This window comes from Athene noctua, chromosome 6 (genome assembly GCF_965140245.1).
Source record: "Athene noctua chromosome 6, bAthNoc1.hap1.1, whole genome shotgun sequence".
Lineage (NCBI taxonomy): Eukaryota > Metazoa > Chordata > Aves > Strigiformes > Strigidae > Athene > Athene noctua.
The window spans coordinates 20258412-20281864 of NC_134042.1; the positions used below are offsets into that span (position 1 = coordinate 20258412).

The 23453-nt window shown below is 37.9% G+C and overlaps 1 long non-coding RNA gene across 2 annotated transcripts in view; it reads right to left on the bottom strand.

The window, feature by feature from the left end:
* The window catches only part of LOC141962140 (uncharacterized), a 53421-nt gene extending 34263 nt beyond the window's left edge, over positions 1 to 19158 (bottom strand). The window contains exons 1-2 of one of the 2 annotated variants that reach the window (XR_012633871.1): positions 19069 to 19158; positions 2782 to 2877 (exon numbers count right to left, since the gene is read on the bottom strand). This is a non-coding gene — a long non-coding RNA (uncharacterized LOC141962140). The remainder of the gene's footprint in view (positions 1 to 2781; positions 2878 to 19068) is intronic. The other variant, XR_012633872.1, reaches the window with a different exon arrangement.
* Positions 19159 to 23453: the final 4295 nt, after the last annotated feature.

The following is a 23453-nucleotide window of genomic DNA, read 5'->3' on the forward strand; positions in this document are numbered from 1 at the left end:
GTAATGGAATCCCAAGGGGTTCCAATTAGGCCTGATACCTAGAAATACTTGCTAGCCAACTCATTGCAACATGCTTATCTGTTTCTGTGGGACATTTCATGCTAGTAAGATATTTTAAAGGCTTATTTCTACATGAAGACACATTTTCGGATGAAGATAGAAACATCTAAACTGGTTCTTTTTGTCACACTAAGTTATCATCACAAAAGCACTTTAGGGAGAATAGATTCTAAATAACACATTCTAGATTTGGGCTAAAATCAGCATTGTCCTAATCAAAATTTCCAAACTGATACTAATTAGACATGAATGGAATCATCATTGCTTTTTGCAGAACCAAAATCTGACCCAGATTATGAAAAAACAAAATTAAATGACTGAAAATATTCTCAGATTTCTGGGCAGGAGTGTCTGTGGGATTGGGAGGTATCTTATTTTTTGCCTTCTTATTGCTTCAGCAGAAACTGAAATTATTTGTTTCAACAACCATTCTCTTCCCAAGTCCTCTTACTTCAGAAGAACACTGGAATGCTGTGAATGTCAGTACAGATAACACCTTCACATGTATGCTGCTCGTTGACCTCAAACTACATGAATAAAAGGCCAAGAGAAACCATGGTGGAATAAAATACAGTGTTTTAGTATGGAATACATGTTTTATATATTCTGGCATTATGCCGCTCTGTTCAGAATTAAGGGATGGATTATTGTGGATTTGTTTTCTTTCAGGAATTAGGGCTGGCACTGGCTTAGCTTCAGAACTGCAGAGGTATTAACTGCAATGCATTTCTGTCTTACAGCTTCATCCCATTTAGCCATTGTGACTTTGGAGTGACTTCCAAAGCAATCCAATCAGAATGAGTTGGCAGATTAATGTTAACTTTCATGTCAGGACTGAAGGCAATGCAAAATGAAAATGTTAAAAGAAGAGGCATTGCACCAGCCATACTGTAGCTAAAAATAAAACTGAACTGTCTCATGTGAGTTAATGAGTCTTTGTTTAATCTACAAATGGGTAAAGCATTAGTAAACTGCCTTTCTGTATATTAATCACTCAAAATTTAAATAAAATAGATGCTATAGCTTCTGGCCTGTATACTAGATCATACCCAAGGGCTGCCCTTTATTCATCTAAAATTTTGGTTTACCACTAAATTTTCCATCTTGCTTAGCCTTGGCAGCCACCAAGTCTGTGATAAATTTTATACTGCGGTTCCTCAGGAACAATACTCGCAAGATTAGAAGATTCACTGTTTCACCTTTTGTTTGGGCAATGATTCAAATCATACTTTCCGCCTTGCAACAAATCAGTACACTGTAGGGATCAGAGGCCAAGGGGGGAGTTTGGAACAACATACATACAATTTGAATATTTATTCTAATCCAAATATCAAAGATCAATGATCAGTGCAGCTCTTTAGCAGGGACTCCATTACAGCTAAGAAGAGCGTGTATTGTCATGTGTGACTCAAGCTTCTAGTCTACCACATTCCCCCTAATCTGATGACTTAATTTCTATTTCAGTCTAAAAACACTTGTTGCTTCCCACCTGCATGGTACTACTTATGGAGATGGATACTTTTTGGTCTCACGACATTTGAATCTCTATATGGATTAAGCCTACTTCTGGATTTCCAGTTCAGTAATTTCTGTTCTCCAGGAATGCAAGCAAGGTGATAACATGTGGTACTCTTGGATTTCTGGTTGAACAGCTTCTACTGACTGTCATTTATCATTGGCTTAAATGATATATGGCAAACAGCAGGCCTGAAACATGTGTTTTTCATCCATAATCTGTGGGTTTGGAGAACTTGTAAATTTCAGGCAAAAATAAATAGTTAAATCTCAGTGACATAGTTGTACCCACAAAATACTTTCTATGTACATTAGTTTAGCCAGGTTGTTTCTATCATCAAGATGATTTACTAACATTCCAGTACTGATCAGTGCTATCCCAATTTTTAGCTTCTCAGTTCTATGAGCAAAGCTGGTGAGTTCCTGGTCATAATCAAATAAAACTAAGTTTGCTGTTCTTCACAGAATCACAGAATTGTCCAGGTTGGAAAAGACCTTGAAGATCATCCAGCCCAACCATCAACCCAACATTAACAGTATCCAACTACACCATATCCCTCAGCGCTATGTCAACCCAACTCTCAAACACCTCCAGGGATGGGGACTCCACCACCTCCCTGGGCAGCCCACTCCAAAGCTTAACAACCCGTTCCATAAATAAATGCTTCCTAATATCTAGTCTAATTATCTAGTTCTTTAAAGATATTTTTAATTCAACATTAAAGATATTTTCTTTTCACCAGGACAATTTTTCTGTTTTATTGTTATCCGCTTCCCTATATTTTAGAACACAATTCTAAAAACCCATCAGTCTTCCTGTCTTTCTCTGCACAGTTTTAATAACCCCTTGCTTTAATATGCAAATACAGTTCTCTCAGTACTGTATTTGTTCCAAGATTCAAATATCTTCTGTTATTCACAACAGAATAGAAGTCTTGATATGCAATTTTTTTTTATGCACATTCATTTTGCTTCTTATAAAATGGAAGTGCATGGCAGGAAAAAACGTAATAATAAAAACGGCAGGGAATGGGACACATTATTGCTCTGATAATTTCTCATACTCAAATAAGATGACACAGATGTTTTCTTAAAAATACACTGATACATTAGAGCAGTTAGTAAATATTAACATTTCTCTAGAATCTAACAGCTGATCTATAATAACAGCAACACTATAAACCAGAGAGACCTCCCCATACTTACCATATGCAATTATGCTGATGAAAACATTCAAGGCTAATAACATTGTCAACAAAATGTCATCTGCAAAGTTACTGACATTTTCTAGAAGGTCAAAACCTGAGAAAAATTAAATACAGATGAGTCTAATACCGGCTAAATTTTAAGGCAAAAAGTCACTATATGCTGTTTGTTAAATATAAACTATCAAATGCATTTGTCCCACTTCCACTCTTGGCTGCTTTGATTCTTTCTTTTTGGCAAAGTGGCCCTGTGTACTCTGGAGGTGGTTGCTGTTAGCTGTGGATTCACATGGGATGTCAAAGTGGTGGGTAGCTCCTCCTGTAGAATTTCAGCTGATGGCAACACAGCTCAAAGAGGCACAGTGGTGCAGTTCTTATATAACACCCCAGGGTTAAAAGCTGGGTTCCCTCCCATTTCTAGCAGCATGCAGCTTGCATTTCTTGTTCTGCAGTGTCATAGAGTACTAGATATCAATCCTGACAATGCTGAAGGACTGAATAATAGCCATTTATTATTCAGGAACCTCAAACATACTTAATCTTTAGGTAATATAAACTGGACAAAGCACTTCCATCTTCGGAACATTTCTCTGACTTTTTTTAATTGCCTTTTTTTTTCTTCCCTTTACTTTCCCCCAAATATTGTTCAACAAAATTGGCTTGTAATAATTACACTCATTTGCTGTTATGAGTCAATGTTATGGGCCAAATCTTATTTGGCTTTCAGTTGTTTGTGCTCCACTTCATGTTCACCAACTTTAAGTGTACAACTTAAGACTCTGTAACAGGAATGATGATTTTTTTAAACTGTGGGTTTGTCCTTGCAGCTATGGAAATAAAACATGTACATTTTTCCCCTAAATTCATTTAAAAATAGAAAATCTGCAGAATCCTGTAACACCTATAAGGCTAATGAATAAAGTTGTCTTAATCTCTTTCTTTCCAGGTGCTATTATGTATAAAACTTTTCTGTGAAGTAACCTTTTTAGATCACTAGCAAATTGAAATCTGAGATAAGGCTAATCATTGATTTGATATTTTTACAGAGGCTATATAGTGGACTCCACTTTACCTGGATGCCAATTATCCAAGACAATCCTGACAAAAGCTGATTTTCCAGGCTAAATCCATTTTCTGTATGGCATGTTAAGATCAGAAGAATATTTTTTTTTAATTCACTATTTACAGTCATTCCTAACCCCTTTCATCCTCTAATAGTTTTCTCCATCTTCTTACAGCTGCAATATTTAAAGTGCTGCAGGTGTGCATGAGAGTGCACCTGCCCAGCTTCTCTTTGTGACAAGTCCCAAAGAACTGTGATTCTGAACCACATTTGATTCTGTATCATTCAAAGCAGCAGGAATTTGCGATTGAGTTCAAACTGTAGAGGAACAAACTTCCTATCTGTGCAGGGACTGTTTTTACTGCAGTGAGACAGCAAGGTAAAATTGAGAGTAGGCAGCACTGAACAGAGAGTTCAGACACATGGGACATGAAGCAGTAAGAATTTAAATTTGCAAATGAGATTTTCTTTAGTAATACAAATTGGTAGGCACTTGTTCTCTAGTGAACTTCTCAGTCCAGATTTAGGAATTCTTGCACATGGAAAGCAGCAGGGTCCTAAAAATAGGACCCATAGCAGGCACTAAGAGAGTAAAAGGTCACCCAAGCGACTCTGTAAAACAGACCAATGAATAAAATAGAAGAGGCTGTTGAACAGCAATGTTGCTAAGGTAGTTGGAAGGAAATGACTTTATGTAGTATGGATGAATTTGTATTTATTTAATACTATCTTCTAATGGCCTTTCTCTGATAAAACAGGCAGAACTGATGTCTTTTATATGACATCCCAGTGAAAAGATTCAGATCCTTACCTCCTTTTTGTGCCTGATTTTGAAGAGGAATTTGAAAGTAGATCTCCCACCTCCCCAAAAAATGAACTAGAAGTGAATTATTCAGAGGTAATATAACATCCCTTCCTCTGGCAATAGAAAGCCTGAAATCTGATTCAATTGTTGGCATACAAGGACATCTGTGAGATTAGACCCAACAGACAAGCCAAGCAGCAAAATGCCTAATTTGAGAATCTGCCATGCTCACATTTGCAGCTGCTCGGCATCTTCAGGATATACACAAGATATTGTTATCCAGCATCAGAAGTTTGGGCATCTAGAATAATTTATTGGTGGAGTATTTCCATGCTGAGATAATTTCAGTGCCTTTCAGGTTAAGTAACAGCTAAGCAGGGCTTTCTGAGGGTCTCACAGCTGGATTTAGAGAAATGAAGTGGCAGTCTAAATTTAGAGGGCTAAGTGCTATCTAAATTCCTTTGTGAAGCTGTGTGGGAGAGCTAGGGAGAAAATTTTCTATTGGGGGAGGATAGCTATTTCCAAAGGCTCGGACTTAAAGAAAACATGTGCCAATGCAGCTACTGAGATACTGAGATTTCAGTACTTGCTTATGTTCCTTGCTGGTTTGGGATTATGCTGAGCTAATCAAGTGAAACTTACGTTTCTTGTACAGAAATATGGGGAATTTCTTGTACAGGAATACAGGGAAGTATTCACAGCCAGTCCAAGGTCTCTGCTTAGCTGTTCTGACTCTCCTCCATACTTAACAGGGTGCTCGGATATAAGGTATTTGATCTTAGATACCTTAAGTAGGTGTTGTCTATGTAGCCTGAAATAGATCACAAATGGGAGATCTAGTTACAGTCCATTTAGTTTCTGAGTTTCTATACATTGATTTCTGCTTCCCAGTGTCTTCGTTGCCTTCCTTTAAAGACATGCAGTAAATTAATATGTAATCGGCTACCCATATAAAATATAGTACATTCTTTTTGTTCCTTCTCTTGCATGACAGTCAATGCAGGGGTTGACTTTACCTCCATAATTATTTGCTAAATTCTGCTTCAGAGTTATTCTGCAAAGAAAACAAGAATGACAAATAATATTGTCCAAAAGTATCACATTTTTTTCTGCTACTAAAGTGCTTTATTTTTGAGAATTTACTTATTAAATTTTAATCCTGAGAAAACATTCATCAATTAATTGCAGTTAGCTAGCAATTATACAAATTAACTCTAATGGAAATATTCCCTGAATTTTAGCAACAATGTAATCTATAAAAAATCTAATACTACTACATAGATAGTAATATAGTACTAATAAATAGTAACATATTTGTGATGAAGAAATAAATAGGACACAAAAGCTACTATTTTTGGCAATATATACTGATTTGTAGAAACTCATACTACTTATATTATTGCAGCTTGCTAGGAAGTTCATAATTAATGCTACTATTTCACTGAATTTTCTACTAATCTTTCTTCTGATGTGGTGGCACAGTATTTGTGAACATTTTGTTTTCCAAGAGGAAGGAATTTTCTTCTTGAAAAGGAAATTATAATCCTTTACACAGCAGACATGAATAGCTAGTAGATGACTGTGCTAGTATATGTATGGCATGTAGAACTCACCTCAAAGCCCTGTTCAGACAAGAAGAGACATCTGTGGATTGTTTGCATACAGACAGAACTGCTCAAAGAGGTGGAGGCTGCCATACAGCTTGCCGGTTTCTATTTTTTGTTCCCAGACATAGTATAAATGTGATTGCTTTTAACAGCTTCTCATATGCTGTGGGTTGACCTTGGCTGGATGCTAGGTGTCTACCAAGCTGCTTTATCATTCCTCTCCTCAGCAGGACAGGAAAAAACCTCATGTGTCAAGATAAAGGCAGTTTAATAAAGCAAAAACAAAGGCCACTCATGAGAGCAAAGGAAAACAAAAGATTTATTCTCTACTTCCCATCAGCAGGTGATGTCCAGCCACTTCCAGGGAAGAAGGGCTTCAGCATGTGTAGCAGTTGCTCCAGAACATGTGTAATAATGAATGCCTCTGCACATCCTTCTCCTTTCTCTTAGTTTTTAGTGCTAAGCAGATGTCATATGGTATGGAATATCCCCTTGGTCCATTTGGGTCAGATGTCCTGGCTATGTCGCCTCCCCAGATCTTGCCCACCCCCAGCCTGCTGGTGAGAGGGGATGTTGGAGACACAGCCTTGATGCTGTGCGAGCACTGCTCAGTGGTACCCAAAACACTTTTCCAGCTACCAACTATTACCTTGAAAATTCCTTTCATTACTAGCCACATGATTCTTAATAGCGGGATAATTTTTTGTGTAAATTGTGATTGTTTTCACCCTGTTGTTTGGTTTGGTTTGGTTTGGGTTGGGTTGGGTTTTTTTATCTCTCAGCAATATATACGCTACAACTCCCTGGCAGGAAAAAGTGCAGAAATATCAGAAACCAGAAATGGTATTTCTCCCCTTCATTCATGCTTGCTTGCAGTATCTAATGGTACTGTAGTAGTAATTTCCTCAATAGTGGTTCATTACCAGCAGTTAACAACCCCTTCTGGCAATTAAATAATTACCTTGCTTTTGACTATGGTGAAAGGAAAGGGAGATCAAGGGAATTACGTGCTCAATTAACCAAAAGCAATAAACACATGCTTAGTAATAACTGGCAAAGGAAACCCCTCCAAAACGTACTCATCTTACTCAGATTTTCACAGGAGCTGTGCAGTCTGGAATGCCAAATTAAAGAAATTCAAAAGAATTAACATGCAATTTTTTTATTTTTTTATTTTTTTATTTTTTTTATTTTTTTTTCCCAAAAAAAGAGTTTCAGGATAAGATTCTTCTGTAAAGTTCAAGTTCACAGAATCACAGAATCGTCTAGGTTGGAAAAGACCTTGAAGATCATCCATTAACCTAACACTGACAGTTCCCAGCAACACAATATGTCTAAGCACTATGCCGATATCTCTAAGCACTATGTTGAGGGTTCCTGGGCTCAACCAAGGTTCATGATACTGTCAGAGCTCAAACTAATGCAGCCATGAGCAGGTCCGGCCAGTATGGTCTCTAGTATCTTGAGAGCTGGATGTAGCCCATGGGATGGTTGTGCTCGGCCAGCTGCCTTTTCCTTAGAAGAGCTGTCACAGTTTCCTCCATGTAAGCAGAGAGGTGGCTAGATGGGATATATGACTCCTATAGAGGAGCCAGCAACACCTCCATACCCATGCAGAAACGTCAAGACAAAGCTGCTATTTCTCCTCAGTAAAAACGTTGGGCCGTATCTCTGTCACAGTCCCCTTATGCTTCAACTACTCTGATCTGTGTAAAATTTGTAACAAAAAACCATTAACCCAGCAATTTATAAACAATTGCTGGATAAAAGTTCTTCAGTGAAAGATGGCATATTGTGAAATTGTAAAAAAAAGAGATTGCTTTTATTTAACAAGCAGCTGACATCACTTATCTTTTATCATTTTCTTCAGAGGAAAAAAATTATGCTTCTTACATCTCATAATCTTACATCAGTTATCTAATAGGAACTATGAGTAATTCAAACTTAATGGCAGTCCTTATATTTTCCCGTGCTATGAATGCTTCTTGGTTCTTTCTGTTATACCACCATGACCTGAGCCAACTCCACGTTTTGTCATATGACCAAAATGCTACTGCAAGGTGGGGTGCTTTTATTTCCATTTAATTTCCCTACAGAAAATAATAATTGATTCACTTATAAACGACTTGCAACTTTCCAAAAACATCTGAACATTATCACTGACATTTTTTTCCTCCCTGTTAGTGGAAATGGAAAAAAGTAACAGCTCCCTCTTCTGTGACCCCTCACACCCCCAACGATGAACTACTATTTTCTGCCTGGGAACAAATCAGATTATTAGAAACATGGAGATATGATAACTGCTAATATTTCTCTTCACTTTAGAAATAATAAAAATAAATATGTTAGAATTTCAGAATTATGGGACCTTGTATTGTAATAACAATCACAAAGCATAGGAGAAAAAAAGCCTGATTTATTTTGTTCCTCGGAACATAACATTTATGGCCACTCCATGTAAAACATTTTCTCCTCAGTGATCTCTCTCTAAACTCAGTTACACCATTTATCTTCCTTACCATTCCATGTAAACAAACCAACCTCACAGTCCCATGCATGCAGTTTCTAAATTCCTTATGTTTCCCACTGCTTTCTCTGATCTCTCTTAGCCCCGCACAAATGGTATTTACTTTACCTTTTTCAGTAGGTAAGGTTCTTTGGAGATCTCCTTGTTAAAGAAAATACAACACATAAGATATGTGAAGGTAGAGATATCTTGCATTTAATAAATTTTATTAAAGGCTTTTGTCTAAAGAGTAGGATCTTTGTCCACGTCTAATGATCCAATGTCACTCTGGTTTCATAGAAAGCTTTCAAGTAATTTTAATGAGTGACCAAGTCTTAGAGAAGGTTTCTAGAAAAATTATCTGCTACATAGAACTGCATATTGTAATATTCTTAAATCTATAGTCAATGCTTATGCTGTTGAGAGACTCAATTTTCTTAAATAAATTTCATATTTATTAATGTTAGGTATGTACACCTGAGATTAATTTCTAAAAACGTATAATGTGAACCTAAATAACATTTCTACTACCTACATAAAGGCAGGCAAATGCTGCTCACTACTAAGATAACCATGAAGACTGTACAATATCCCTGTTCTCTCATTCTGTTTTTTGTATATTCTGGTACCTCTAGCATAGCAACTGATACATTAAAGGCTATTTGTCTACTAGCAGCAAAACTATAAACCTGTCACTGTAAGAATTAATGTTGCTTCCAACCTAACAGGAAGTTTAACAATTTTTGTAACCAATCTTCGTGAATTGCCAACCTTTTAAACAGGCTAATTTAGACCCAAAGAGCTACTATAAATAATACAGTAAAGAATCAACTGACAATAAAAATTAATTTGTACAATATTTCAGAATCAACAAATCCCACTGTGGGCTCACCATCCTGTGGCTTTTTTACTCTTTATTCCTTGTCAACATCTATCACTTCTTGAAACCTTGAGCAAGTTTAAGTGATCATAAAGTGTCTAGATTCCATGCTTTTGTCAGTCAGAAACCCTGACTAATGGATGACAATTTGGAAAATACAGCCTTCTAGCCTATTGCTAGAGTGCCCAAGATTTTTACAGGCAAAGTAAAATGTTAATGTGTTGTCTGAAGGAGGGGACAATTGCCCAGATAATTAGCAATGACAATAACAAAAATCTGTTTTTAAGAATCGGATTACATTTGTGGATAAAATAGAAAACATTTGTTTGTAGTAAAATTTTCCATCTAGATGCTGTTCCCTGTGCTGTCTTAGAGCCCTTTTTAAATATTCCTTTCAAATGAACAGGTGATGAAATCATGATGTGTACAGTGCTGTGTATTGTCTGTGGTATAACATGAATGAAAACTTCATAGGACAAATTATTACATTCTCTTGCAAAACTCTCAAAGCACATATACAGTTATTAAAATTACAGATTTCTACTGAAAAATTGTATACATGCAAACACCAAAGTTCAAAATAATGAACTGTCACACAACAATGAAAACATTTTAAAATAAATTATTTAGCTAAATGAATATAGTTATAGATTTATCTGAGAGTAAGGATTTATACAATTTGCATAAAATAAGCCCTACTCTGAGAGTTCAAACAGCTGCTTCTTGACTAAACTGAATGCTTTTATAATAGGCAACAATTAATTAAAAAATTCTCTGTCTATACCTTTCTCTGTAATGCTGTGTTGTAAGGAAAGACATTTTACCTATGCTCTCCCCATACTCTGAATGGAGGATCATGTTCCAGCTTAGCGTGAAAGCATATGCAGTAACACATCATGCCTAAAATAATATACTGCTTACATGGCAGATGGAGTCCAGTAACTCAGACTAGTTTGGGGAAATGACAACAAAAGAAGTATTTAAGGAGAAGAACAGCAGGCATTTTTATTCTTCCCATTATATTCTCAGCAAGCTTACTCCTTATTGAAGAAAAACATTCATTGCAATAATTGTTTCTCTCTGGGCTGCTGCGGTAACCCAGACACACACCACTTAAAGATCTTTAGCAATATCACTGCAACAAGCCTTAGAAAAGGAATGTTGGTGATTAATGTTTTAGGAAGAGCTTTTTCCTTTATAAGGCAAATAATTAACCTGCTCATTCATGTGAAGAGTTTTGTTCTTTTTACGTTCCTTGTAGGTTTCCCTGAAACACGTGATGGAGATTTGCAAAAGGATTTTGTTGGTGGCCTACCTTCCTTTCTGCTGCAGTCCAGGGTAAAAGTCCCCTTGATTTTCAGTAAGAGCAAAGAACTGCAAAATCTAGTTATAGCTTATCCTTACCATAGGCTTCTGTCTTTCTAGAATCATCATAAAATTTTTGTGTTTCTAAAAGAACTACTTTTTTACCAGTCATTCAACAAATACTCAAACAAAATAGTCTGCATACCAGTCTTATTGCTATTTCCAAGTACAGAAGCTATAACCTCAAACATAAAAGAACAAATTATTAACTATAATTAGTTTGAAAAAAAACAGCAGCATTAATTAGGATAACCCCCTCTTTTAGAGTTTCTGTGAAACTGGATTTGTAAGGCTGTTAGAATGAACAGAGAAAATGTCTATGCCATTTTGTAGGACACTTCAGAATGGTAACATCCAGACTGCACAGAAAATGGCTGATTTCCACTATAAACAAAAAAGGCATTAGCATTGCATAATAGCTCCAGGCCTGGTTTCAGCTGCATTATGTTACATAGGGATGAATGTGAGAACTGCAAGGTGATCTGGGGTGAATAGCACAGTATGTTTCCTAAACTACAAACAGAGAAAACCTATTGATGTATCCTGATAACACCTACTTTCAAAAGCCTTAGAAAAATCAACATTTCTCCTTAAAACCCTTCATAAATCTTCAACACCTTGGCACAAGAATACCTATGTCAATAGTACAGAAGATTTTGTCAAGATTACAAATTACTACTCCAGATACATATTTTTCAGTCTAAATCTGCAGCATCCTTGGTGCTTGCCTCTGTGTAGACGAAAGGCATCCTTTGACACTCAGTGCTCGCAATGTTTGTTAGTTCCGTGGCTCTAGCTTGAGGCTCTCAGATAGTCATGAGACAATCTGAGGGAGTAGCCAGAGGTTTGAAGTTAACAAAAAGTGACTGAGTTTATATCTATGACTATGTTAAATAAGGTTAGGTCAGCTGGTTTAAGTAAGCACACTATTTATAGAATATGATGTTTTTAAAATAAGTATTTTTCATACAAAAACTTAGGTGTCGCTCAATTTGTCCCTTAACGCAGAGCAGTGTTGGTGAGAGGTCATTCAGAGTTACCATTTGACATAATTTTTTTACCTATTTGTCTTGTCTTAAAAAAGTTATTTTGTAGATGGAGGAGGAAACTAAACGTGTACACTGATACTGAAAACTATACGATGTTATTTAACCACTGAGAGAAAAAATATAGAAACACAAAATATTCAGCAAATTATCTGAACAATTACTTTTGAGAAACCACAATCTGTGTACAGAGGCTTACAGACAGAGAGCTAAAATTAGTTAAATTATTTTTTAAGAAAATGGTACCAGTGAACTTCAGATTTGAAAAAAGGCAGGGCATCCACTGAAGGAATATTATTTTTAAGTGGCCTAGCAATAGAGTTAACATAAAATGTCATATGCTTTTATTGTCAAACTATTATGCAATTGTCAATCTATTATGCAAAGATCTGTCTTCTTAGAGGCAGATAATATCAGCTGTGTGACAGACTGGGAGATTATCTGTGAAAGAGGACTTCGAATGATAGCTGCTCCATACTGAATGGAAGGCTGGAAAAGAAAGAACAAGGGGTGTTGTCCCAAGATCAGTGTAGCTGGATTCCAGGTACAAGTACCAAACTACCAATTCTGTGTGTTTTGTGCTCAGGCTTCTTTAGATGAATATCTAGAAAGTATTTTGTATGAGTGTTTTTGTACACAGTATTGCAGTGTGAATATTTTGTATGCAGCATCGCATACCATGGTCCTCCTCAGTAACTGTCAGCTCTAAGTAAACATTTCTGAAGCAGCTAATTCTGACAAGAATCACCACATCTTCATGCTCCTGCAACAAAGACAGTCACACAACCAGGAGAAACCCTAGTGCAAGCTCTCAGACAAGTGTAATGGGTGGTATACCATGTTGTCAGTCATGCAATGAATGGGAGACTCAAGAACAGTGCTTTTCACTGTGCCATTTACGGTATTACAAATGCATAAGTTGGATGCTCATCTTGTGCTAGTTTATCAGCAGGACCTCTTAATTTTACCATGCAGTTAACCCGGAAAATGTGCCTGGATAGAACCCTTTTCATTTTTTTTGGTCTCTTTTTTTCTTTATGCTTGAAATCTTTTCTACCTTGATCATTTTCACATTCATTACATGAATAACTCAGTGTAGGAAGGAGGAATTTTTCTATGTTGTCTAAATTTATCCTAAAATAATCTTTTTAACTTTTCTATACTGATACATTTCTGTCTTTACCATTACTAAAGTACATTCCAACACCTAAAGATTCCTCTGCTTTATTTTCTTCTACTTTTTAGTGTTTTTTTCTCAAATGGTGAACTGTAAATCATACACAGATAATTTCTGACATAATCATATGAACATCATCTACTTAACATTTTGCTATGGCACAATATATGAGTATTAACTTCTACTTGTTTCACCTCCAGACGGGTCCCCAAATTCATCAGTGCTTCCCAGCGTAGTTGTGTGAAGACTTACAGTGAAAATATTTTTAGGGAAGTATGTTTGTATAAGTATGTGTAACACTCTCTAATTCTGCCAACACTCTTGTGATCAGAAATGCATTTTTGTATATTTGTCTGCTAAACACAGACATGACTAGTAAGAAATGCTTGCCAAGCCTTGAATGTAGTACGTATGATTAATCTTTTATTTTTATGCATTAGTTATTCAACAAGAGAAGTGGATGGCACTAAAAAGAATTAACATTCTACAATACTAGGTACTGTAAGTATCTTAAATTCAAAATAGGTGATGGATTAGTGCAACACATTAATACAAGCTATAGTCAGGACGATACTCTGAAGATCACAGAATCACAGGATTATCTAGGTTGGAGAAGACCTTCAAGATCACCTAGTCCAACCATTAACCTAACACTGACAGTTCCCAACTCCACCATATCCCTCAGTGCTATGTCAACCTGACTCTTAAACACCTCCAGGGATGGGGACTCCACCACCTCCCTGGGCAGCCCATTCCAACACCTAACAACCCCTTCTGGAAAGAAATACTTCCTGACATCTAGTCTAAACCTTCCCTGGTGCAACTTGAGGCCATTACTGCTTGTCCTATCACTTGTTACTTGGTTAAAGAGGCTCATCCCCAGCTCTCTGCAACCTCCTTTCAGGGAGCTGTAGAGGGCGATGAGGTCTCCCCTCAGCCTCCTCTTCTCCAGACTAAACACCCCCAGTTCCCTCAGCCGCTCCTCGTACGACCTGTGCTCCAGACCCTGCACCAGCTCCGTTGCCCTTCTCTGGACACGCTCGAGTCATTCGATGTCCTTTTTGGAGTGAGGGGCCCAAAACTGAACACAGGAATCGAGGGGCGGCCTCACCAGTGCCGAGTACAGGGGTCAGATCCCTTCCCTGTCCCTGCTGGCCACGCTATTGCTGACACAAGCCAGGATGCCACTGGCCTTCTTGGCCACCTTGGCACACTGTATCCCACCTGGTCCCATAGACTTGTGTGTGTCTGTGTGATGCAGCAGGTCACTGACTGTCTCCTCCTGGATTGTGGGGGGTGTCATTGTCCCAGTTTCTGTCTACTGGCTGAGGAGGCTGGATTCCCTCAGTGCAACTGGTCTTGTTATTAAAGACTGAGGCAAAGAAGGCATTAAGAACCTCAGCCTTTTCCTCATCACTCATTGCCATGTTTCTTTCCTCATCACTCATTGCCATGTTTCTTTCCTCCTGCATCTAGCAGGATGGAATGGAGGCTCTCCCTGATCTTTCTTTTGCTGCTGACATACTTATAGAAACATTTCTTGTTATCCTTGATTGCCAAAGCCAGATTAATTTCCATCTGGGCTTTAGACCTCCTGATTTCAACCCTATATAGCCTCACAGCCTCTTTGTAATCATTGTGAGTGTCAAGCCCCTTCTTCCAAAGGCCATAAACTCTCCTTTTCTCCCTGAGTTGCAGCCAAAGCTCCCTGTTCACCCAGGGTGGCCTTCTCTGTCACCAGCTTCTCTTAGAGCACCTGGGGACAGCCCGCTCCTGAGCCATTAAGACTTTCTTCTTAAAGAGTGCCCAGCCTTCCTGGACTCCTATACCCTTCAGGACCGTCTCCCAAGGGATTCTGTCAATCAGATGCCTAAACAAGACAAGGTCAGCCCTTCGGAATTCGAGGATGTCAGTTCTGCTGCCCCTAAGATGTATGTATATGGACAATTTATAGCACAAAATGAGAACAACATGAATGAAATTCCTTGTGGAAATCCTAAATGCTTCCGATGAAAAAAAATACATGCACTGTTAGGTGAAACAGCATACAGGTCTTTGAGTAGCTGCTACCTTACCTACTATTCTTCACCAATGAGCTATAAATGATTATCAGATTTGATGACATAACAGGTAAAGTAAAAATGGCACAAAGCTATAAAAGACATAGCATCTCTTTCATGAAGGAAAATCATGCTCAAGGAGTAGTAGTCTAATACAGATAATAATAGCTTGTTTATTTATTTTGAAAAGTTACTTGTTCTACACATGTTGATTAAACAGTATAAAGAAGAACCCCATCAAAATCCAGGCACTCATTTATGCTGAAGATAAACTATTTTATGGTAATCGATTTTCAATTAAATATCTGCACTGAGCTTGCAACAACTGCTGTGTAATGAAACCTTTACTTGTAATGAGAAATCAATACTTAGTCAAGATTTTCCAGAAAATATTATGCAAAATGCTATTATAAAATTCATAATACTGCTACCGGACTCTGGAGCATCTTACAGGGAATCCAATGAAATGATCAAACAGAACAACAAACCAAACTGACAGGGTATATTATAATGAAAAAAAAAAAAAAAATCAAGCTTTTAAAACTCTTTTCTTCAAGAAATAGATTCAACAAGTCCAACCTGACTCTAAAAATCGGTTTATGGTATTTAAACCATTCAGTTATAAGTAGTTAATCATCTGAGAGTTTACTCTATTAAAAAATATGTAGTGTCTTAGAAAATATATAGTACAGGTACCCAAGAGGAAGGATTCAGAAGATGTACAAAATACCAGCTAGAACCATGGAATGGTGAAACATCACCTTTTTCAGTGATACACACTGTTATCTATAGATAGTGATAAACTATTAGAAAACATGACTAGAAAAAATATTTTTCAGAAGAGCTGATACCTAGATTAGGCTGACGGGGTAGAGAAAGGAATGTATGCATGGGAAAGAGAGGGTTGAGATACTGAACAACAGGCAGAAGAGGAAAGAAACAAAGCAGATATTAATCAGTAACATTCCTTAACATTTCTGCATCATCTGTGAATTTGTTACCAGATGCCCTGTGAAAATAAGCAGTTTGTCTTGGACAAAGGATTATGGTGCCTGTGAGACTGTCAGGACACTGGGGCTTGCAACATCAAGTATGGAATACATTACACCGAGCCATAACTTTCTGAAAGTAGTTAGTCTGAACCTGTCAGTGGGACACCCATTGTATCCTAAATATCTAAGGTAGGTAAAAGGTAGTGATGATCTTCCACTGACTACAAAGCAACCTGTATCCTGTAGCCTACTGTATTCTGTTGAAGGTGCATGCAGTGAATTTCTCCCCAGATAAATTATCCTCCACATGGGAATAGCAACATTTATGAGAATCATTCATGAAAATGATTAAATCCTTATCCACAATTACTCTACAGCCAGTCTGAACATACTAGAAGAGCTTAGACAGCAACAAGAACACCCAGTGGCAAATCACAATTGAAAGGAGTTGCTCTTCAGATGGATGAAAGGATCCCAGAAGAGAAAGCAATATGTTGTGACTTGGTACAACAAAAGAGGTCCATCAATACCTTCTGTGTACTTTTAGAGCTAATGCAGCAAGGTCTCAGAGAAGTTCTGAAATTTAAAGCACTTCCTTATTCTTATCTTTCCCTGGTGAGAAGAGGAGTTTTTGCTTTCTGTAATCACTTCATACCAATGAATAATAAATGGCATAAAGACAGAGTTCAGCATAAAGTGGGTACCACCTAGAACCTGTTGAGTGTTCCCTGCAGGCTAAGAGAAATGCTTAGGGGATGATGCTGGTAAGCTAGAGATTATGTTTTGAGCCCACATGTGTCGTTAGTTTATACAAATGCAGCAAAGCAATCAAGCCTGTGTCTCTTAATTTCAAGAGTTATATGATATATTAACACTTCATAGAAACATGGGAAAAAAGTGCTGGGAAGAACCCAGATCAGCCAATCTCTGCCTTTACCATGGGCCAAGTTAACTATGATTAATTTACCTTTCTGACTGCCAGACCCTTTTAAAAGGCGGTCTTCTCAATATACCAGGAGAAAAAGCCCGTAAGTCTCCCAAGTCACCTGGAAATGCTAGTTCATATCTGCTCTAGTTGCCAGGCAACCATCACAATCTTCCAGTTACTAAAAATTGTTTGACTGGAGTTGACCTTACTTTTATGCTATGGTTACCCCTACAGCCTTCCCCAAAACAACAAAATTCTGTCAATCTGCCAGAAACAAAATTCTGTTATTACACCGAAATTTTGCAGCCCATTAGTCCATAATATGAACCAGTGCCTTTAGGTGGCCCAAAGGGATGAGCTGCTAAAGTGACTGATTCATTTCAGTTAGAAGTGAGGTTTTTGTTTTTCAGCACATGTGCATTTCTTTAAAGCAAATTTTCAAAATTTTTTTCAAATGAATATTCATATGATTCTAAGCATGTAGACTTTGGGACCTATTCTGCACTGCAATCTTAGACAAAATCTCAGTTAGACTGGATAGGAATGCAGGCTGTTTTTAAGAATGCAGTATGTAGCCTTTGTGAACTTATAGCAACAAAACACGTCAGTAATTACTGTGTGTCAGTGTCAATATACAGATCAATATCAGTGCAGAATTGATAGTTAAGAAATTCCATGCCAACTAAATCACATATGCTTTTAATTTATTTAGCATTTATTGCTTATATTTCAAAAGAGGGAGGTATGAAGACGAATCTGTTTTACAAATGTAGGCAGAATTTCTGCTTGCAACCAGGAGAGACAAAAAGGAGAGATGTTAAAGGTTCCTAAAGACAAAGTACTTGGCCTAAATTCCAGTGCTACTTCATGGTCCTAATTCAATGACATATGAATTTCTTAGAGGAACCATCCAGAAGGAAACTGAATATTAACCAAGGGGCTGCTAGTGTAATCTTTAGCTCACCTAACTTTACCTAGTTTAAATGGATGCATCTGGTTTAAGCTACATTCTCTCTACTGATGATGGAGAGAGAGATCCCAAGGAAGGTTCATTGCATTTGAATGATGTATTTATGTCTGTATTGACAAGAGTTAGATGCAATGCAGATAAGTAACTTAAAACAGATACCTAACTTTTAGACAGCTGAGGTTGTGAAATGAATTGCTCAGTTATAGGTGGTCGATGGAAAGTACTATGCAGATGGACTTTAAGGTCACACTGCAATTCTGTGCACAAAGGCAGAATTACTCTGGTCTCCGATTATCTAGCTTTGAGATTTATCCACTGAACACTACCCTTTCTGTAGATACTTCTAATGTGCTGGAGGATTTTTTCTTCTAACACTTTAAAGAAGTTTTATTAGGTGAAGTGATTCACTGTTCCTTTCCAGCTAATTTTCATTCACGTTCTGCAAGCTCAACATCTTAGCCTGGAAAGCAATACAATTGTGTTATAACAATGTGACTCATACTTAACCTACTTTAAGAAAAAATAGCACAAGGGTTGCCAAGTAAAATTATAATATAACAGTGTTAAGTATAAGAAGGTTATAAGGATCTCCAACAAAGAACAGTGGTTCAGGATCCCTCTTGGCAAAATCACGATTTACATTCTATATCACTCAAAAAGAAACAAGACTTAAAGGAGATATAAGCATAATTTTCTTCTACTTTGCAGCTTATTTGGGCTTTATACAAATAAAAAATTATACTGAATGTAATGTAACTTTGCATTTCTTTTTCCAAGATGTTGATGTTCACACCACTGCCAGTGAAGTCAATAATGAAATTAATTCAGTGATGCATAATCCTAACTTTATTTGCTCACTCACTGTTAAGAAATTAATGTGAAATAGTACCTTGGAAGTGATTTGTATATGCTTCATAAAAAATTCCTGCTGCATAAATCCTTCTCCTATATCAAATGGAAGTACTTCTGTTGAAGTTTTCAGGGAATCTAGATTATTATAATAGCCTTACAGTCTGCACATATAAAATGCTGATTGATGTGGTACTCTGGTAAGAAGATATCGAATACTTCAGCTGTATTATTCCTTAAGCTGAGGCCACAGCGGGCAATGATGTCTATGGCACTGCAAAACAGGGAGTTTCACAAATGCTTTGAGCCTAAGCAGTTGCTCAACAGAGACACTGACTGCTTTTCATACTTCTTTTCATCCTTACGCTATTTTATTCCTTAATAAATATTAACTTCTGTTTTTGTGGAACTTCATAGTGAATGTACAGAGAAACTACAGATTGCAAACACCATTCAATTATCTACATCTGGTGCTGAATGTTTTAACCCAGGTCAGTTCCCTCACCCCAACTTCAGAGTTACAGTCTTATAAATGTGGCATAGGGCATAAGGGCGGGGAAGGGAGGTACCATGGGATGGAGAGGCACAGAAACAGGAATGAACAGTTGGGTCCACTCCCCTATTTGACTATGCTGATTTATGAAGATGTAAAGTTTGTGAGCATCTCAAGCACCCAAACAGTGGAACTGTAAAATGTTTAATATGGGCATGTTTAGTGCTGTTGGTTAATTTTCCTTCAAGCTAACTAATTTTTAAATAGTTTTACAATAATCTGATAAAAGCAGTATGAACAATCAGTGAATAAACAATCTTATGCATATGTTTAAGATTAGCAGGTTTAGAACAGACCTGCTTTAACATATCAAATCACATGGATATTTTGTTTAAATGGCACCTGCTGTTTGTAATATCTGAGTGCTTTCAATGAAGATATCAGCAGAGCAAGCAATGATGCATCTGGTGAGACTGTGTGCTCAAAGATGAATGGTATCTGGAAGTAGGACAACAGCAGAATGTAAGCAGATATGCTAGAGGATATAATGTCAGTGGCTGGAAGCTATTTGGATAGCAAATGCTGCAAGTTTTATGAATGGCTGTCAGGAGCCAATCATATAAAATAAACCTTACATAAGCCACATAGAAGCTTGGGAATAAACTTGTAAAATATTTTGCGCTGCCTCCTTTAGGCTCATATGGCAGATCTAGGTCTGGATCTGAATCTAGATCAGATTGATCTTGGTAGAACAGTACCAGATCTCCCTGAATTAGTTTCTAACCTTAGAAGAGCATATCTTTCAGAGATGAAAAAATACATTTGTGAATATAATGATGGAGAAGACATCTTGACATGTCATTCCAGTAGCTAGTTTTTCACATTTCTAAAAATGCAAACACACCTACTGTGAAATTACCTGTCTTCAACTTCCAGCCTCTGGATCCTTTCACACTTTTTTAGGCTAGTCTGAGATCTTAATCTGTACCATCTACTGTTTAGACACTATGATCAAATTTTCTCCTAAATTTTTTAGAGTTAGTGCAAACAGGTATTTCCTAGAACTTTTTCCTACTAGGAATGTTTTTCTACTTTTTTTATCACAGTTATGGTAAAGGCCAGCTTTAAACATCAGGAGAGTAGGTATGACAGACATCTAGTGTCAGCAAAATGCCTCTAGGATGGACACTTGTGGCTTTGACTGCTTACTTTGTCTCTGCAGGAGGAAACAGGAGACAAATTACTTGAATAGCGAAACTTTCCAAAGAGTGCAAATCTCCATTTTCCATCCAAAACCTCTATCCTAAACACAACAGGAATAAGCCTAACAGCAAAAATTTAAATGACCATAGATGCCAAAATATTTTCCTAAAAATATTAACACTAGTAAAAGTCATTCCATCCAAAAATTATAAATCATTTTACTAGCAATCACACCTAATTTACAGCCATAGAGGAACTAAGTAGTGATTTGCCTAAAGTCAAGGTACTGTTCAGAAACATATCTGGAAGTAGAAACAAACCTTCTTTTTGAATGTTCATCAGAGAAAGCATCAAGTGTGTTCTATGGTTTAATATATCTATTTAAAGCACAAGTTAAGTTTTTTAAAGTTGATCTGTCATTGAAATATTAAAACCCTGATTTGGTATGAGTTCACACAAATGATTGCATCTAGAACTTAAGACGCCCCAGAGAAAACTGCATGAAGATTTAAAATGAACTGTTTAACCATAATTTAAATGGCAAGGGCTTTTTTTACCTCCGCCACATTCTATTTAGTAAGTTTAAAACATACAAGAACTATTTGTTTACTTGAATCTTCTTATTTTCTCTGCATCTAAGATTATTTGGTCAGGTGTGATCACATAACCAGGTCCCTAGCATCAATAGGCCAAAGAGGTCTGACACTGGTGAATAAATACAAACCCGTGGACATCCACTGTATGCATTTCATGCAGTTGAAATTGTGGGTTTGCCCAACAGCTGTTCGTATGCACCATTAGTGCCCTCTACAGTATTATAATGTAGTTGTGATATGAAGTATGATAATAAAAGTACAGGAGAAAAGAGCAGCACAGCTCTGAACATTAAGGAGCCAAAGTGTGAGAAGAATATGCAATTTAGTAATACAATATCCAGAAGTATTTATCTGATTTCCATCAATTTAAAATCAGTATCGTGGCGTAATATGATTGCAGTTTGAAAGGTTTTTACTCATGCAGGCTGCTGCACTGACAACTATCAAAATAACTGTAAATTAGAAGGTTGACACAGTGTTATGACAGTTGCATGACATTGCTAGGAATGTGTGTACATGACTAAACACATTCAGCACACAGTAATGGCCTTCCAAGGTCCATTCAAACTATAAATGTTCTTGACTTCGTGACAGTGCTACTCTTACTCTCTGTTTTGTGCAGTCTGTCATCACCTCAGCTATTGATTTAATTTACTCCACTGGCTTTATCCTGCTTAACCATGGTAAGCCCAAACCTGCTTACTCCCACATATCTTTCTCCAATTCCTAATAAAGTTTGTGCCACTGTTTGCTTTTCATCAAAATCCTAAAACTGCTACTCACACCTTTATAATACCAACAGTGAAGAAGCACTCAGTGAAAGACTTCATAAATTCTATGCTTATCCCCAAGATACCAATGATAAGAGGTAACATTATCTGCTCTTGCACCAGCTCACACTGCTCAGATGCTGAGCTACTCCTTGCTGGTGTCAAATTTTGCTTCCTGGATCTTCCTGTGTCATATCCTGTGTCGTATCTCCTCTCCAGCAACTTGTCCAACCAAGGCTGGGAGTAGGGGGATGCATAGAACTATAGTGTCTGTCCCGTATAACTAGATTAGAGTTTGTAGGCTTTTATGTTTTAAAATTTTCAAGCACCTATGGCAAATATTTTGCCTATGCTTGTTGTGGTTTAAGCTCAGAGGGCAACTGAGAACTATGCAGCTGCACACCTCTTCACCCCTCAGCTGAGAAGGAGGGAAGCAAAGATCCAGAAATATGAGATAAGGACAGAGAGGGATGATGTCATCCTTTAAGGCACAGGCAAAAACCAGGTTCGTTAGGGGAAGAAAAAACCATAAATTTAAAACAGACACTAAAAACAACAACACTTTTAACAGACATACTAGGGCTGTGAGAAATATTATCACATCTTGAAAACACCTTGCACCACCCTCCCTTCTTACCAGCCTCAGCTTTGCTCCCGACATCTCTCCCAGCTCTCCCCCAGCAATGCAGGGAGCAGGGAATTGGGGGCGGGGGGGGGCAGTCAGTCCTGCCACTTCCACCTCAGGAAGGGGGAAGCTTCTTGCATTCCTTCCCTGTCCCAGCACGGTCTCCCTCTCACACAGGACAGACCTCCACAAACCACCTCCAACATGAGTCACTCCCTTGGGGGTGTGGGTCCCCCCTGTGTGTTGCAGTCCTCCCAGAACCAAACTACAACTGCAGGGGCTCCCCATGGGGTCCCAGCCTTCTTCAGGGCACAGTCACCTGGTGCTGAGTGGGGCCCCCACAGACCACAAATCGACATCTGTTCCACGGTGGACATCCATGGGTGTCAGGGGGGGCAGCCCTGCCATCTCACCACGGGATACAGGGGAGTATTTGCTCTGGCACACCTCCTCCCCTTCTCCTCCTTCCTTCCATTGACCCTGGTGTTCGCACAGATGTTCTCCTTTCAAATTCTCCTCACAACTCCCCCAGATTCCCCTTCTTAAATACATTGTCATAGAGGTGCAGCTAACTGGCCCAGCTTTGGCGCAAAGGCGGGTCCGACTCAGAGCTGGGGAAACTTCAAGAAGATTCTCACAGGGGGCAACCGCTGTAGCCCCCTCCCCTGTTACCAAAAACCCCCGCCACTCACTCAAACTAGGACATTGTTTCTCATTGGTAATAAATGAGTAGAAATC